The following is a 17,363-nucleotide window of genomic DNA, read 5'->3' on the forward strand; positions in this document are numbered from 1 at the left end:
GCCCAGTAATTTCTAATTACGCTAGTGCTAATAGAGACTGTATAAAACATTCCAGTTCCAAAACTTCATGTATGGGACTTTCTGAGGGCAGCAGCAAGCAGAGTTTCTGTGGGGGTGGGCAGTACTGTAGGCTCATAGAGGACTCAGGACAGTGCCCCCCCCCCAGCCCCCCATGAACTCTGCTTGCTGTTAAAGGGAACCTGTCACCTCAAAAACACAAATAAAACCACCAGCATTAGTCGTCCCCCGTCTGTTCATAATTAGAGATGAGCAAATTTTTTATATTTTAAAATTCGTTCACGCTTCGTTGGGTGGTAAAAGGTGAATTGCATTATTGATTCCGTTACCACGGACCATAATGCAATTCCATGACAGAATGCATAACTGAATGCCTTTATAGGCAGCTTTATAGGCATTCCATTATTAATTCTGTCATAATAGAAGTCTAGGGCCTGCATAACGGATCCGTCCGGTTTGCATTATGCTGGAGTCCTCAGTAGGTCATGTATACATTTCTTTATTGGCAAATGGGGGTGTGACAGGGGAGGAGCCAGGGCAGGAGGTGGGATGGGCCAAGGTAGTGGGTGGGGTTAGGGGGCCCAATTCAGATTCTTGCTATGGGGCCTAATGATTTCTATGTGCGCCCCTGTCCACTTCTTTCCATTAAATAACTCTTTGGTTGCTTTTGCAGTATGCTTTGGGTCATTGTCCATCTGCACTGTGAAGTGTCGTCCAATGAATTCTGAAGCATTTGGCTGAATATGAGCAGATAATATTGCCCAAAACACTCCAGAATTCATCCTTTTGCTTTTGTCAGCAGTCACATCATCAATAAATACAATAGAACCCGTTCCATTGGCAGCCATACATGCCAACGCCATGACACTACCACCACCATCCTTCATTGATGAGGTGGTATGCTTAGGATCATGAGCAGTTCCTTTCCTTCTCCATACTCTTCCCTTCCTATCACTCTGGTACAAGTATATCTTGGTCTCATCTGTCCATAGGATGTTGTTCCAGAACTATGAAGGCTTTTTTAGATGTCGTTTGGCAAACCCTAATCTGGCCTTCCTGTTTTTGAGGCTCACCAATAGTTTACATCTTGTGGTAAACCCTCTGTATTCACTCAGGTGAAGTCTTCTTTTGATTGTTGACTTTGACACACATACACCTACCTCCTGGAGAGTGTTCTTGATCTGGCCAACTGATGTGAAGGGTGTTTTCTTCACCAGGGCAAGAATTCTTCGGTCATCCACCACAGTTGTTTTCCGTGGTCTTCTGGGTCTTTTGGTGTTGCTGAGCTCATGAGTGCGCTCTTTCTTTTTAAGAATGTTCCAAACAGTTGTTTTGGCCACGCCTAATGTTTTTGCTATCTCTCTGATGGGTTTGTTTTGTTTTTTCAGCCTAATGATGGCTTGCTTCACTGATAGTGACAGCTCTTTAGATCTCATCTTGAGAGTTAACAGCAACACATTCCAAATGCAAATAGCACACTTGAAATGAACTCTGGACCTTTTATCTGCTCATTGTAATTGGGATATTGAGGGAATCACACACACCTGGCCATGGAACAGCTGAGAAGCCAATAGTCCCATTACTTTTGGTCCCTTAACAAGTGGGAGGCACACATGCAAACTGTTGTAATTCCTACACCGTTCATTTGATTTGGATGTAAATACCCTCAAATTAAAGCTGACAGTCTGCAGTGGAAGCACATCATGTTCTTTTCATTTCAAATCCATTGTGGTGGTGCATAGAGCTGAACATTTTGGAATTGTGTCAATGCCCCAATATTTATGGACCTGACCTGTGTCTCCCTCCCACTGGATAATTCAGGAAAGATTAACCCCTTAAGCTGTACAGACTCAGGGCTGAAGGCTTTACTGAGTAGCTGCAGGCAGTGAGGAGACAAATGCTGGGCACAGGAGCTGACAGACTAGAGGAGTTCTGCACAAGAATAGGTTGTGGGAATATCCTGTGTGTATCAGCAGTGTCATTGTACATCTGGGACTTGTAGTCATAAACATACAACATGCTGTTGAGTATCCCAGACATGTCACTCAGGGCAGCACTTATATTCACTTTGCAGAGCAGGGGAAGGGGGAGAGATTTTTTTAATTGCAGGTAAACTAAGGGCCAGAAGAGAACCAGGGAAATTAGGAAAAATACTTTTTATTTACCTAAAACTTGTTTAGCTTAGTTATATATTGCTACCCATCATATTTGCAATGCTTTATATATTTTTTCATAACTCGGACAACCCCTTAAGGGCTCTTTCACACTTGCGTTGTCCGCATCCGTCGTGTACTCCATTTGCTGGAATTACACGCCGGATCCGGAAAAACACAATTGAACTGAAAGCATTTGAAGACGGATCCGTCTTGAAAATGCGTTCAGTGTTACTATGGCAGCCAGGACGCTATTAAAGTCCTGGTTGCCATAGTAGTAGTGGGGAGCGGGGGAGTGGTATACTTACCATCTGTGCTGCTCCCGGGGTGCTCCAGAATGACGTCAGAGCGCCCCATGCGCATGGATGACGTGCCATGCGATCACGTCATCCATGCGCGTGGGGCGCCCTGACGTTACTCTGAAGCGCCCCGGGAGCCGCACGGACGGTAAGCCATGGTAACCATTCAGAAAAAGCTAAATGTCGGATCCGGCAATGCGCCGAAACGACATTTAGCTTAAGGCCGGATCCGGATTAATGCCTTTCAATGGGCATTAATTCCGGATCTGGCCTTGCGGCAAGTGTTCAGAATTTTTGGCCGGAGCAAAAAGCGCAGCATACTGCAGTATTTTCTCCGGCCAAAAAACGTTCCGGTCCTGAACTGAAGACATCCTGATGCATCCTGAACGGATTTCTCTCCATTCAGAATGCATTAGGATAAAACTGATCAGGATTCTTCCGGCATAGAGCCCCGACAACGGAACTCTATGCCGAAAGAAAAGAATGCAAGTGTGAAAGAGCCCTTAAAGGGGTTATTCAAGATTATATCAGACCTGCTCCTGCTGCTGGATTTGGTCTGTATTGCTCCATGGCTGGCTCTTCATCTCCTTGGTGTGCTGATATCAACATTCTGTTGACGGGAGGACACGTGACAGCTGCAGCCAATACCTGGCCCCAGCGGTGACCTGCTTCACAGCAGCAGGGACCAGGTAAGTGTGATCACTACTGTGGGTCTGCCACTCTGTGGGAAGGACATGTGACAGCTGCAGCCAATACCTGTCCCCAGCGGTGACCTGCTTCACAGCAGCAGGGACCAGGTAAGTATGATCACCACTGTGGGTCTGCCACTCTGTGAAGTCTGATATAATGTTGGACAACCCCTATTAAGAGCTTGGAAGAGGTTGGATACAGTCCTTGGAGACCCCAAAATGTAATTCACAACTTGTCAAGGACTTTGGGGTACTTCTGATGCAGGATGAATTTATTCATAATTTCAAATCTGAATCAAATAGCTCCACCAGTTCTGCTGAATCTGAATTGAATTTCCACAAATTTACTCATCACTAGTTCTTATATACTAGTCTTCTTGAAGTGAAAAAAATACCGTAGATGATAAAGTAGAAATAGTGATCTCAGCCCATTGAATGTACTGTAAATAAGGCAAGCTTATTTGAACTCTTTAATACAATTAAGAAGAATTGTGCCATAGCACAAGTAAAGCTGTTGAAATTACCAGAGGACATAACAGGATATTTTGTAAAGATAGCTACAGATTTCTAATGGCCTTAACAACTTATATCAGCAGATTTAAGCAGTGTGTAAAGAAAAATAAGTACTGTCAAAATTGCCATTCTTCACAGCTCTAAAATGTTGGCTCTGTTGTCTGGCATAATTAAGTCAACAGTCTGCTGGTCTGCTTCCAGGCTTTCTGACAACTGTTAGCTCAATGCCATCAGTGAATTAACAGACTTTTTTCCCAAGGCGTCTAATGCATAAAGTGCCATTTTTGTGTTTAGGTCCACTGTGAGTAAGTGTTGATGGACATGTATTGGAATAGACTTTTAATATGCTTAGCATTTCTGTCCATTAAATATGGATATTCTTTCAGATAGAGGGATTAACTAATTGTCGACCATTACTTCCATAAAACCAAAGACTATAATATCAAAGACTATAATATAGACTAAAAGAATCTATTTTGCATGCTAGACTCATACATCTATTTCTGAAATTATTTTCCCTCTAACTGGTCACATACATTCGCAGAGTTTAGTGTCAGGTCGCATCAGTTTTGCTGCAGAATGACTCCCAGAGTAAGACAGATATTTTGCATGCATGGTTTTCTATCTAGCCACCGTATAAACTTCGACACTGGAGAATTGCATACAGTACACAACTTCAACTTTGCCACCAGTTGTGTCCAGCTCAGGCAAAAAACAACTGCCTTTAGTTATATGTAAATTTGTTTCAACACCTGGATCAAGCTTCTGGTCCAAGGGAAAACTGTCTGACTTAAAGGGGTTGTCTGCTTTTTTTGTATTGATCACCTATCCTCAGAAAAGGTCATCAATATCACATTGAGTGGAAGAAGACTGATTCCTGGCACCCTCGCTGATCAGCTGTTCATTCACTTCTATATGATGGCTCTGTCCTATTCACTTGAACAGATGGGAGAAATCCCATAGAAATGAATAGGGACACCATGATTTTAATTGCACTGCTCAGCACTACAGTTGCGATGACGAAAAGGTAAACAGAGAAGAGAAGGCAGCACTCATGTGAACTGATATTGATGGCCTATCCTAAGAATCTGTCAGCTCTTCTATGCTGCACTGGAAGGGTACCATAGTAACATAATAAATCTCCCATGGGCTGCAGTGGAAAATCATTGCAGTCTATGGGAATAGTGATCAGACAATTGCATGTCAATGTGCCCTAGGGGAACTTAAAAACCATAAAAAAGTAAAAAAAGAAATAAAAATAAGGATCAGTGTTATCATCATGTCCAAAAGTGCCTGTACCATTAAAATACTGTATAAAACATATTTAATGCTATAATGGGAAAAATATAAATAAAATTGCCAATTCACCATTTTTTGTCACTTCACCACCTGAAAGAAAAAAATGTATTAAAAATAAGTGATCAAAAATAGACATGAGCGAATTTTTCGAAAATCTGATTCGGCCGGTTTGCCGAATTTTCAGAAAAAATTTGGTTCAATCCAAATTTATTTGCGACCAATCATGTTAAAAACTGCTATTTCCTGGCATCAGAGAGCCTTTATAATGGTGTAGAACACTGTGCCTTGAAGTAACACGCATAGGGAATCTGCTTTGGTAGTGAAATAATACTGTCAGAATGACATGCAGATGACAGGCGTCGCTCTTAGAATCACTGCACACTTCACTTATTTGGGCAGATACCCAGCCAAATAACTCAATTATGAACTTGGCCTTATGGGTGAATGTTAGCGCCAAGAAGTGCACACCATCGTCAGCTGAATCCACATACTGTACATGTCTACAGAACTTGTTATAGTAAACAATTATACAAGTAGATCCCCCCAACATAGTGAAGAGGGTGTCAGCAGTAAGTTTGTCACGATGTCACTGATTATTTTGCCCTTCCTCTGATCCGTGAGAACAATAACCCACAAAAAGAGGATCCTGTCTGTTAAGCATCCGCCTTTACCATTTGGTCAGTAATCCATCAGTATTGCTAATGCCCAACAACAGAGATAAAACAGAGATAAAAAGTGAACGGATGTTTGCATGTCTTCTGTGTTTTGTACCCACTCCTGCTTTTGGCTACCAAATCACACAAGGCACCTACAGGCCTTACAGCTGCTATACAGACAGGATCCGTTGTGCATCTCATTTTTCCTTTCTTCTGGCAGATCAAGAGAAGTGCCAAATTAATGATGATGTCAGCCAGGGCGAAAGGCAAAATAGTGGCTCAGTCATGAAGTGGGAAAGGTGGGAACAGCATGAGGAGGCCACAGAGTGTCACAATAACGGTGTGGATGTAGCAGCAGCAGTAACAGGAGGCCACAAAGTGGCACAATGACAGTGTGGAGGTGGCAGCAGCATCAGGAGACTACAGAGTGGCAAGGTGTCATAGTGTGGAGATGGCAGCAGCATAAGGAGACCACAGAGAGGTAAGGTGAAATAGTGTAGTGGTGGCAGCAGCAGGAGGAGGCCACAGAGTGGCAAGGTGAACTTCTGTGGATGTGGGTGGCAATACTAGTACCCGCTGCAGATGGTGGGTGAAAGAAGGAGCACTTGGCATCAGTTGAGTGGCATCAGGCGGGTGGCAGCATCAGGATCGTAGTTGAGGCAGTAAGCCAGAAGAAACCAGTCTCTTTTGTAAAAGTGTTGGTGTGGCACCATGGATGATCTAGTCTGATGCATCAGACATTGGTGGATGGAAATCCTGGCTGATCCACGCCTGATTCATCTTGACAAAGGTCAGTCTCTTCACATTTTGGGTGAACAGGCGAGTGCTTCTTGGGGCAACTATGGCCCCCACCGCACTAAACACCCAATCTGGTGCCACACTACTGGCCGGGCAGGACAGCTTTTAAAGGGCAAACTCTGTCATTTATAGCCACAAATCCAGTTTGGCTGCACAGTAGCCGAGGGGATCTTCAATGTGGGGTGGCATGGTGCTGTCCAAGTATGCCACCACCTGCTGGTTCAGGTTCTGTTCCAGGTCTATATGCTGCTGCTGGTGAGTAGTTTATTCACTAGGTGTGTGAAGAAAGCTGCTCATCAGCGACTCTAGACTCAGGCTGCTGCTGATGGAGCTGGTACTGCTCCTGCCACCCAACACATCTTCAGCAGCCATGGCAGTGGAACGTGAGCACAGAGGGCCCCCCAGGTCAGACCTGCGAGAGGATTAACGGTGGCACAGATAGGCCGTGGCCAAATGACTACATAGGATGTCTCTCTAGTAGTTCAGTTTGTCCTCCCTCTCAGCGGGTGTAAAAAAGGCCTCCATTTTGGACTGGTAGCGAGGGTCCAACAAATTGGAGAACCAGAAGTCATCACTCTGCTGAATGGCGACAATTCGGCTGTCACTACGCAAGCAAGTGAACATGTATCGGGCCATTTGTGCAAGTGACTCAGAGGCACTCCCTGCCTTCATCTCCACTGCATAATGCCATGGTCTGTCTGGGTCCTCTGCCTCCTTTCCTCATCGCCCTGTAGCTCCTCTGGCTGCTCCTGCCTCTCCTCTCCTGTCACCTGTGTGTAAAAACCACACATTGCTTGTGCTCCAATGTCCTCCTCCTCCAGTTCAGCCCCCACAGGGCTCATGTGGCCATAAGATCTAGGTGCCACGTCTCCAGCCCCCTGACCAGCTAGATTCAACAGCATCTGTTCCAGGACATGAAGCAGTGGAATGACAATGTTCATCCTGTAAACCTGGTGACTGACAAATAACGTGGCCTCCTCAAACCGCCTGAGCAAACAGCAGATGTCAAGCATGAGCTGCCACTGGCTGACATCGAAGTTACACAGGGGAGTACTCCTGTCAGCTTGGATCATCAAGAAATTGTTTATGGCCTTTCTCTGTTCGTATATTCGTTCCAACATATGGAGGGTGGAATTCCAACGGGTGGAAACGTTGCATATGCTATTATGCCGCTGCAGCTCAAGGAGGATGTGCTTTACGGTGTACGAGTAGCTGAAATGCATGCAAAGTTTCCTTGCCATTTTTAGGATGTCTTGCAGATGGGTGGAAGACTTTAGGAATCGCTTGACAACCAGCTTGAACACGTGTGCTATGCAGGGCGGATGGCTCAGCCCTCCTTGACGCAGTGCCGACACCATGTTGTCGGTCCCCATGCTTCTGATTTTGAGTTGTCGCAGAGAAAGCCAATATTCAATTTCTTGATGAAGGACATGGAGCAGTTACTCCCCTGTGTGAATCCGTTCGCCCAGGCAAACGAGGTGTAGAACAGCCTGAACCCGCTGTGCCCTGCACATGTGGTATGCTGGAGAAGCACTGTGAATTGTCCCTGCAGTGTAGGCTGAGGACACAGTGGAGGATGAGGAGGCAGAAGTGGACATTGTCGCAGGACCAATGGCGTGAGAACATGGAGGCAAAAGCGGCATCACCTGCCCAAGTTGCTGGTGTGGCTGGCCTGGAACCACATTTACCCATATGGCATCCTCCTAGCTGAAAGAGGTACTGAACGCTGATTGCAATTTATTGGCGCTCAGATGCTTTGGGCTGAACTTGGGTCATGTGACGCTGGCCACGTCATGTGACTCACTTGTTCTGCTGGCCACAGGTTGCCTGTGAATGGTGTTGCTACCCTCACCAGCATTTTCCTATTGTGCTTTCTGTGTGTTTTTGACCTCGGATCTGTTTTTGAACTCGACCTTGTGACCTGCCAGGAATTGACGTGAACTCTTGGCTTCAGACTCCGGATTGTATTTTGACTTTGTTATCGGATTGCTCCCTGTGTACCTGCGTGACCTCCTGGCTTTGACTTTGACTTGTCTGACTCTGTTACAGTACTTCTGTTATCTTGTTAGGCCCCTGTACATATCTAAGCGAGGGACTGCCGCCAAGTTGTACGCATTCGTTTAGGACAGGCCATCCAAGTAGGCAGGGACAGAGGTGGGGTGGAGTTTGCGGCTGCACTTATCCCTACCCTCTGTCGTGACAGATTCACAGGCCTTACCTATACTATGGACCCTATGCGAGTCCTCATGGACCCAGTACATAGTCTCGCCCAAATGGTGCAGGATTTGGTGGAGAGGCTACAGCGGCAGGCCGTAGTGGCCTCGTCCGCTCACAATTTGAGCCTCATGTCAAACTGCCTGACCGACCATTTTTCAGAGGATAAGAAGTATTTCCTGACATTTAAAGAAAGCTGCAAGCTTTATTTTCATTTACGTCCACATTCTTCAGGTTCCGAACAGCAAAGGGTAGGCATTATCATCCCTTTGCTGTAAGGAGATCCGCAAGAATGGTCCTACTCCCTCCCCGTGGAATCCCCCTACCTAACTACTGTTGAAGCATTTTTTTAGGCCTTAGGGGTACTCTATGACGGACCTGATATGTCGACGGTGGTAGAGTTCCAGTTAAAGTCGTTTTGTCAAGGGGACAGACCTGTTGAGGAGTACTTCACCCAATTCTGGAGATGGTGCGTTTCCTCTGGCTGTAATGACCCAGCCCCTTAGGTGTCAATTCAGAACTGGACTCTCTGATGAACTGAATGATATGTTGGTCTGTTATCCCACCCCTGACACTTTAGAACAGACTATGACCCTAGCTGTCAGACTAGATCGACGTATTAGGGAAAGACGGCGAGAGCTTCTGACTTTTCCACAGGTGGTGGTCAAGTTGGAAAGTAACCCAGAAGAACCCATGCAACTTGGGATGACCAGGAGGGATCTTGGACGTCAAAAGGGTGCCTGTTTCTACTGTGGAGAATTTAATCACTGGGTATGAGTTTGCCACGAAATTCCTCCTTCCAAGAGATCATCCAGGCTTGAGGATCAGAAGGATAATGTACTCCCAGAGGTAGTAAAAGAAAAAGTATTGTTGCCGGTGATTATTTCTTTGGGTATGTGTAAAGGGTCTGGGAAGGCGTTGATTGATTCTGGGTCCACCTCTAATTTTATCGACTATAATTTTGCCTTGTCATTGGGATTACCTATTCTGTCTCTTCCCAAGTCTATACACATTATGCTATTGATTCCACTTCTTTGCTGGGTGCTACTGTGGAATATTGTATGCCTGTGGTAACCTTGATGGTGGGGGTTAGTCATATGGAGATGTAAAAAAGAAAATAAATGAATCACACATCCAGCTTCTATGCTTTGATCTCATCCCTGCTACTTTTGCAGAAAACAGCACTTAATAGCGCATGTGTACCACCTCCTATGCTACATGCTAAATTAAGCATTAGTATACATTTTGATCAAAAGGCATAAGCCACTCACCACTCCAAGGTTGCCTCTATGAGTGGGTGCTAGGGTTAACATACTAGTCTTATAAAAGGTAGGCGACAACCCAAATACAGTGTTTTACTATCCAAATGTTGTCGCTAAAATATAACTTTTATTAATACATAATATAAAAGGGATTTCTCCACTAGACAAACATGTAAATACAAAATGTGCACAGGACGTCCTAGGTGGCGTAGTTTCTGGGTATGAGTTTGTTATATGACACTCACCCCTGCACCTTAGTGTATGTGCAATAAAGGGAGCAGCGAAATAACTGGATATAAGGGGGGAGGTGGACTAATTTCACAATAAGCTTCTTCACCTACCCTCGCACACCCTAACTCTAGTGACTCAGAGCCACTAGCACTGCTACCCTATGTAGAAGATAAAAACGGCTACAATAGTGTCCCTTCCTATAAGAGCTGCCCCCTCTCTTTCAGGGTTTCTCTGGTTGTCTCTTTACTGTACAACCACCTCATCAGGAGCTTTTTTAGGACACACAAACACAAACAGTGTACTGCACGCTTCCAATCACCGCGTGCAGACACGTAGCCTGCGGCACTGGGACGGCCGTAGCTGAAGAAGAGAAAACCACACCCCCTAGGCCGGCCCAAGCCACGCAGGAGCCAATAGAACAGCAGCATCGCCGGAGAGCCAGCACGCCCCTGCCCCTCCTACTAATATCGCTACAGAGGGCAAAGGGGGAGATATCCTTCCAGGAGTTATACAATTAGGCGATTCTTACAAAATCCAGTGACACAAATAGCTCATAAAGCATCACAGAGGGTAAATCGCCGAGACAGCATCTCAAAAAGAGCCAAATATTGTTCATATCACAAAGGGGGCGTATAGCAATAAGCAAACCTATTAGGCCAGTGCACAGTGGGAGACATCATGGTGGCCATCATCATTGCCAAACCGCTCCATGACCCTACATGAGCCAATAGCAGTGTTGTGGTTATAGCACAATAATAAAGCAAATGTTCACGATACCACTGCTCCTGTGACATATAGATCTCTGTGAGCACACATGCTATGCAAAAAGATATATCAAAGAGAGATATGCGAGAATAGGATATACAGTACAGACCAAAGGTTTGGACACACCTTCTCATTCAAAGAGTTTTCTTTATTTTCATGACTATGAAAATTGTAGAGTCACACTGAAGGCATCAAAACTATGAATTAACACATGTGGAATTATATACATAACAAAAAAGTGTGAAACAACTGAAAATATGTAATATTCTAGGTTCTTCAAAGTAGCCACCTTTTGCTTTGATTACTGCTTTGCACACTCTTGGCATTCTCTTGATGAGCTTCAAGAGGTAGTCGTTATGTATATAATTCCACATGTGTTAATTCATAGTTTTGATGCCTTCAGTGTGAATCTACAATTTTCATAGTCATGAAAATAAAGAAAACTCTTTGAATGAGAAGGTGTGTCCAAACTTTTGGTCCTTACTGTAGATGTAATTCCCAAAGAACAGGGTATATCTCTAGACCCTTATGAATATGCAGTGACAGCATGCAGATACTGCATCCACCTATGTAAAACTAACATAGGAGATGAAATCATTTAGTCCATGGGGCTTGACGGTCTGCAGGGTAAAGGTCCACTGAGCTTCTTTCCGAAGAAGGAGATTATCAACATCCCCTCCTCGTGCAGATGTTCTAATATGTTTAATTCCCTGGAAGCTCATACAGTTGGTCATATCGGGGTGGTATGTCGCAACATGCTGAGCAATTGGTGTATCAGCTTCATTGACAATATCGCGTAAGTGTTCACCAATACGGCGTCTAAACTCGCGTTTTGTTTTGCCGACATATTGTAGCCCGCAAACGCACGTTGCTACATATACCACCCCGTCGTTCTGCAATAGATGAAAGACCGGATGTCATACACCCTTTTCGTGCTCGTACTTGTCACCGTTCTCCTCTTCTTTATGGCTTTGCATGCCACACAACCACTGCAGCTAAAGGTACCCGGTGGTCTCTTGGGTAACCAAGTTTCCAGTGCTGGAGTAGAAAAGGCACTGTGTACTAACTTGTCACTAAGGTTGCCACCTCTACGGTATGTGACGAGCGGGTAATCACCCACTAAATGTCCCACTACCGGATCTGATTGCAGGAGGCCTGAATTGTCTTTGAGGACCCTCCGTATCTCCTTATGTGCTGTATCAAATGTGCTAATGATTCTAGCTTTAGAATCATCAGCACTGACAGTTTTAGGATGTAACAGACTTTCTCTGTCACATGCAGCCGCATGATGGTATGCCTTTCTAAGTGGGTCTGCTGGGTATCCCCTCCGATTGAATCTGGTCCTCAAGTCATTCGCAGCAATTCTAAAATTGGCCCATTCGGAACAATTACGCCTTGCCCGTAAGTACTGTCCCTTTGAAATCCCGCGCTTCAATGGAAACGGGTGACTACTTTCCCATCGAAGCAATGTATTTGTGGCCATAGGTTTCTTGCACATGTTAGTGGTAATTGACCTATCTGGTCCTATTTTGATAGAGAGGTCCAGGAAGGTCAATTTGGTATCATGAATTTCACTAGTGAAGTACAAGCCTAGATCATTCTGATTCAGGGCAGAAACAGATTCTGTGAAGGCAAATGTGTTATCCCATAGTATGAATACATCGTCGATGAACCTCAACCATAATGTAATGGACGAGGTCCATCGACTCATACTGTCATTGAAGACAATCTTTCTCTCCCACCAGCCCAGGTAGAGATTCGCGAAGGTTGGGGCACAGGGACTGCCCATCACCACTCCCCTGAGCTGGTGGAAGACCTGTCTGTCAAAAAGAAAGATGTTATTCTCAAGGATGAAGGTCAGCAATCTGATGACAAAATCATTATGTGATCACAGATGTGCCCCTCTTTCTGCCAGGAAAGCTCTTACAGCCTCACATCCTTTATCATGTGGGATGGAGCTGTATAGTGCGTCCACATATAAACTGGCTAGGAGCGTGCCCCTTTTGCATACTACGTCATTAAGACGTCTGAGCATGTCGATCGAGTGCCTTACATAGGACAGTAAGCTCACCACGAATGGGCGCAGGATCACATCTACATAGTTGCTGACCTTCTCCGTGAGGCTCCCCACCCCAGACACTATCGGCCTGCCTTTTAGGGGATTCACCCCATTGTGTATTTTTGGCAGTGCATAAAACACTGGTGTAATCGGGGTCTCTGGTAACAAATAGTTGAATTCAGTAACATTAATTAGTCCTTGTTTCTTCGCCTCACTCAATACACCTGCCAGCTCACTGTTAAGGACATTGGCAGGGTTAGAGCGCAGCTTGGCGTAACATGATTTATCACTCAGAATACAGAGGCACATTTCCCTATATGTTTTCCTTCCCATGACTACTACGTCACTGCCTTTGTCTGACGGCTTTATCACAATCTCCATGTCACTTTGTAGTGTCATTAGAGCTTCAGATTCATCTGGGGTCAGATTATTTACCCCCTGTTCACATACATGTAGTGTACTTAGCTGTTCTGTCACTGTTACTAGGAAGGCATTTATGAGTGGGTCCTACTCTAAAATTGGCGCAGCGCTGCATGGTGACCACCAATGCTGTGGTGCCAATCCAGGCAGGCCGCGGGACCCAGCAGCCAAACAGCACTCCTGCTGCTTGACTATGCCATACCTAGCACTCGGCCCCACCAACACGAGAGAATAACAACGCAGTGGACCCCAGGCAGCACCGCACCATTTGAACAGTTGTTAAAGCTCACATTACCTGAAGCTCTCAGGAACTCCAACTGAGAGCATGGTAGGTTAATTAAAATCACCTGGCCGAATGGAAGGAGTGCTGTTCCAGGGACAGAATCTCTATATACTTTGTATATGTAAAAAAGAAAAGAAAAGAAATGAATTTAACATTCAGCTGCTATGCTTTGATCTCATCCCTGCTACTTTTGCAGAAAACAGCACTTAATAGCGCATGTGTACTGCCTCCTATGCTACATGCTAAAAAGGCATAAGCCCACTCACCACGCCAAGGTTGCCTCTATAAGTGGGTCCTACTATAAAATTGGTGTGGCGCTGCATGGCGACCACCAACGCTGTGGCCCCAATCCGGCAGGCGGCGGGACACAGCACCCAAACAGCATCCCTGCTGCCTGACTATGCCATACCTAGCACTGGGCCCCACCAACCCGCCAGCGAGTTTGATTTGATCAAGGCATGGCATTCTGAATGTGCAATCCAGTTCTGTTTTTCTCCCCCTGATATTAGTCATATGGAGAGTTTTTTATATTAAAAATGTACCCGTGAAAGTAGTTTTGGGCATGCCCATAATCCAATTATCAACTGGTCCATGGGTGAATTAGAGAAATGGGAATAAAAGTGTGTTATGCTGTTTACCGGTTATTCAAGCTGGAATCGCTTCTGAATCAAATAACTTGCCCCCCCCCCCCTATATCAGTGACTTCTGTGATGTGTTTTCCAAGTCTGATGCCAAGTTCCTTCCCCCTCATAGACCTTATAATTGTGCTATCAAACTAATTCTAGGATCCTAGAACCCTAAGGGTAGTATTTATAATCTATCTGGGCCTGAACGGAGGTCTGTGAGGGACTATCTGAAGGAAAGTTTACAAAAAGGTAATATTAGACCTTCGGTTTACCCTATGGGGGCAGGATTTTTCTTTGTTGAAAAAAAGATGGTGGATTAAGACCTTGTATTGATTATCGAGAGTTAAACAAAATTACTATAAAAAATTAATACCCTTTTGCCGTTGATTCCAGACCTGTTTAATCAGGTCCTTGGAGCCCAATGGTTTACTTAACTCGACCTCAGGGGAGCATATAATCTCCTTTGTATCAAGGAGGGGGATGAGTGGAAAACTGCTTTTAATATTCCTGAGGGGCATTATGAATATCTAGTGATGCTATTTGGTTTAAGCAATGCTCCAGTGATTTTCCAGAATTTTGTCAATTAGATTTTCAGGCAATTTATTAGAAAAATTCTTGATTGTTTATTTAGACAATATTTTAATTTATTCTCCCAATTGGGATTCTCATGTTAGCCACGCTAGACCGAGGTTCTTCAAGAAAAAGAACATTTGCTAAAGGTGAAAAATTAATATTTGGGATACAGGAAATTTTGTTTTTGGGGTATGTTCTCACTGCCCAATCCTTTAAGATGGATCCAGGGAAGGTGCAGGCGATTCTGGAATGGGTAGGGCCCTCCTCTCTAAAAGAGTTACAACGTTTTTGGGGGTTTTCCAATTACTACCGGAAATTTATTAAAACATTTTTGGTTGTCGTTAAGCATCTCACTGACCTAACTAGAAAGTGAATGGTCTCCAGAAGCCACTAAGGCTTTTGAAACACTCAAGAGATGTTTTGTTAACTTTCCTATTTTAGTCCAACCTCACCAAGCGAAGCCTTTTGTTGTCAAGGTCGAAGCCTCCGAGGATGGGGTAAAAGCGATACTCTCCCAGGGGTCATCAACTTTCACGAACCTGAGACCGTGCACAATTTTCTCTCGTAAGTTCTCTCCTACAGAAAGAAAATATGATATTGGGAACCGAGAATTGCTTGCTATTAAGTGGGCCTTTGAGGAGTTGCGTCATTTTTGGAGTCTCATGTTTTTGGAGTCTGCAAAACCTTTAAATCCCAGGCAAGCTAGATGGGCAATGTTCTTTACACATTTCAATTTCTGTATTACCCTCAGGCTGGGAAGTAAAAATATTAAAGCTGATGCTCTATCCTGAAGTTTCTGTGCTTTCCAACCTCCTGACACTCCACCTGAACCTATATTGCCGGCAGGAGTCATTGTGGCTTTGGTCTCCGCTGATTTGACGACTGAAATTTCTGCGGAACAACACTTGGCTCCGGTACAATCTTCTAGTGATAAATTATTTGCCCATGGTCATTTATGTCTCCGACTGTTGGGTGAGTGCAACAACTCTGTTTTTAGTGGACATCTGGGTATTAATGACACCAAGGAACTTGTTTCCAGGCTTTATTGGTGGCCTTCCTTGTCTAGAGATGTCCACTCATATGTTTCCGCATGTGAGGTTTGTGCCAGGTCCAAAACTCTTAGGTCCCGTCCTGTGGGAGAGTTACGACTACTGCCCATCCCGCATAGACCGCGGTCCCATATTTCTATGGATTTCATCACCAACTTACCGGTTTCTGAGGGTAAGTCAGTTCTGTGGTTGGTGGTGGACAGATTTTGTAAAATGGTACACTTCATCCCTCTGTCAAGACTCTTGCTTCCCTGTTTGTTGATCATGTTATACGTTTACATGGAATCCCAGAGAATGTGGTTTCGGATAGAGGTGTCCAATTTGCTTCAAGGTTTTGGAGGGCTTTTGTCATAAATGTAACATTTCTTTGTCTTTTTCTTTGGCCTTTCATCAGGAAACCAACGGTCAAACTGAACGTTTGAACCAGTCTCTAGAGCAGTATTTAAGGTGCCATGTCTCCGATAACCAACAGCTGTGGGTGAAACATCTGCCTCTGGCTAAATTCGCTATTAACAACCAGGTGAATTCATCTTCTGGTATGCAGTGATGGCCAGTTCACAGTGTTCACCGACGAACACATGCGATCTGCCATCTTTTTTCCCAAGTCCGGCAATGCAGAGGTAAGTCCTTACCTGTTGAGGCGCGGCTGGGCATAAAGGTATGAGAAAAACCGCCCCTTTATCAGGCTGTTCTAGGAACTGTTCTAGGAACAGTCTAGGGCTGTTCTAGGAACTGCCTGCTCCCGGTGACCGCATGTGTTTCAGAGCGGCTCGCGGTGCAGGCACAGGTAAAGACTTACCTCTGCATCGCTGGACTTGGGAATAAAGATGGCAGATCGCATGTTCATTGGCGAACACTGCGAACTGGCCATCACTGCTGGTATGTCTCATTTTTACTGTAATCTTGGTTTTCATTCACGATTTAGTTAATTTTCACCGTCCTCTTCAAGGCTGATGTAATGGCTAGATAACTGTGCACAGTCTGGGCCCAGGAGATTCAGAAAAGTAAGGCAGATAAAAAGCGCTCTCGAGGAGTAGATTTTGGGTTGAGTGATAAAGTGTGGTTATCCACCAAGAATTTGTCTTTGAAGGTACCTTCGAATAAGTTTGCACCACGGTTCATTGGGCCTTATGAGATTGGGTATTATTAATCCTGTATCCTTTAAAGGGACACTGACAGGCCCTATAAACATATTTAGTTATTCATATGCAGTCATAGATCTATTAAAGTGTATTCCAATGATATAAGAGTACCCCCTGTCCGCATTGTAAACCATGTAAAAACAACTTTATATTCATCTGTCAATCACATTTCTTTATGCCCAAGGGGCGTTTTTTCTCATACCTTTGTGCCCAGCCGCGCCTCAACTGTCGATTCCTAGCGCCGCCCAGCTCATTATTATTCACTGCGCTGGGCGGCTCTTACATTCCCCGATCCTGTCACCCGAGAGAAGAGT

This window comes from Bufo gargarizans, chromosome 3 (assembly GCF_014858855.1).
Source record: "Bufo gargarizans isolate SCDJY-AF-19 chromosome 3, ASM1485885v1, whole genome shotgun sequence".
NCBI classification, from domain to species: domain Eukaryota; kingdom Metazoa; phylum Chordata; class Amphibia; order Anura; family Bufonidae; genus Bufo; species Bufo gargarizans.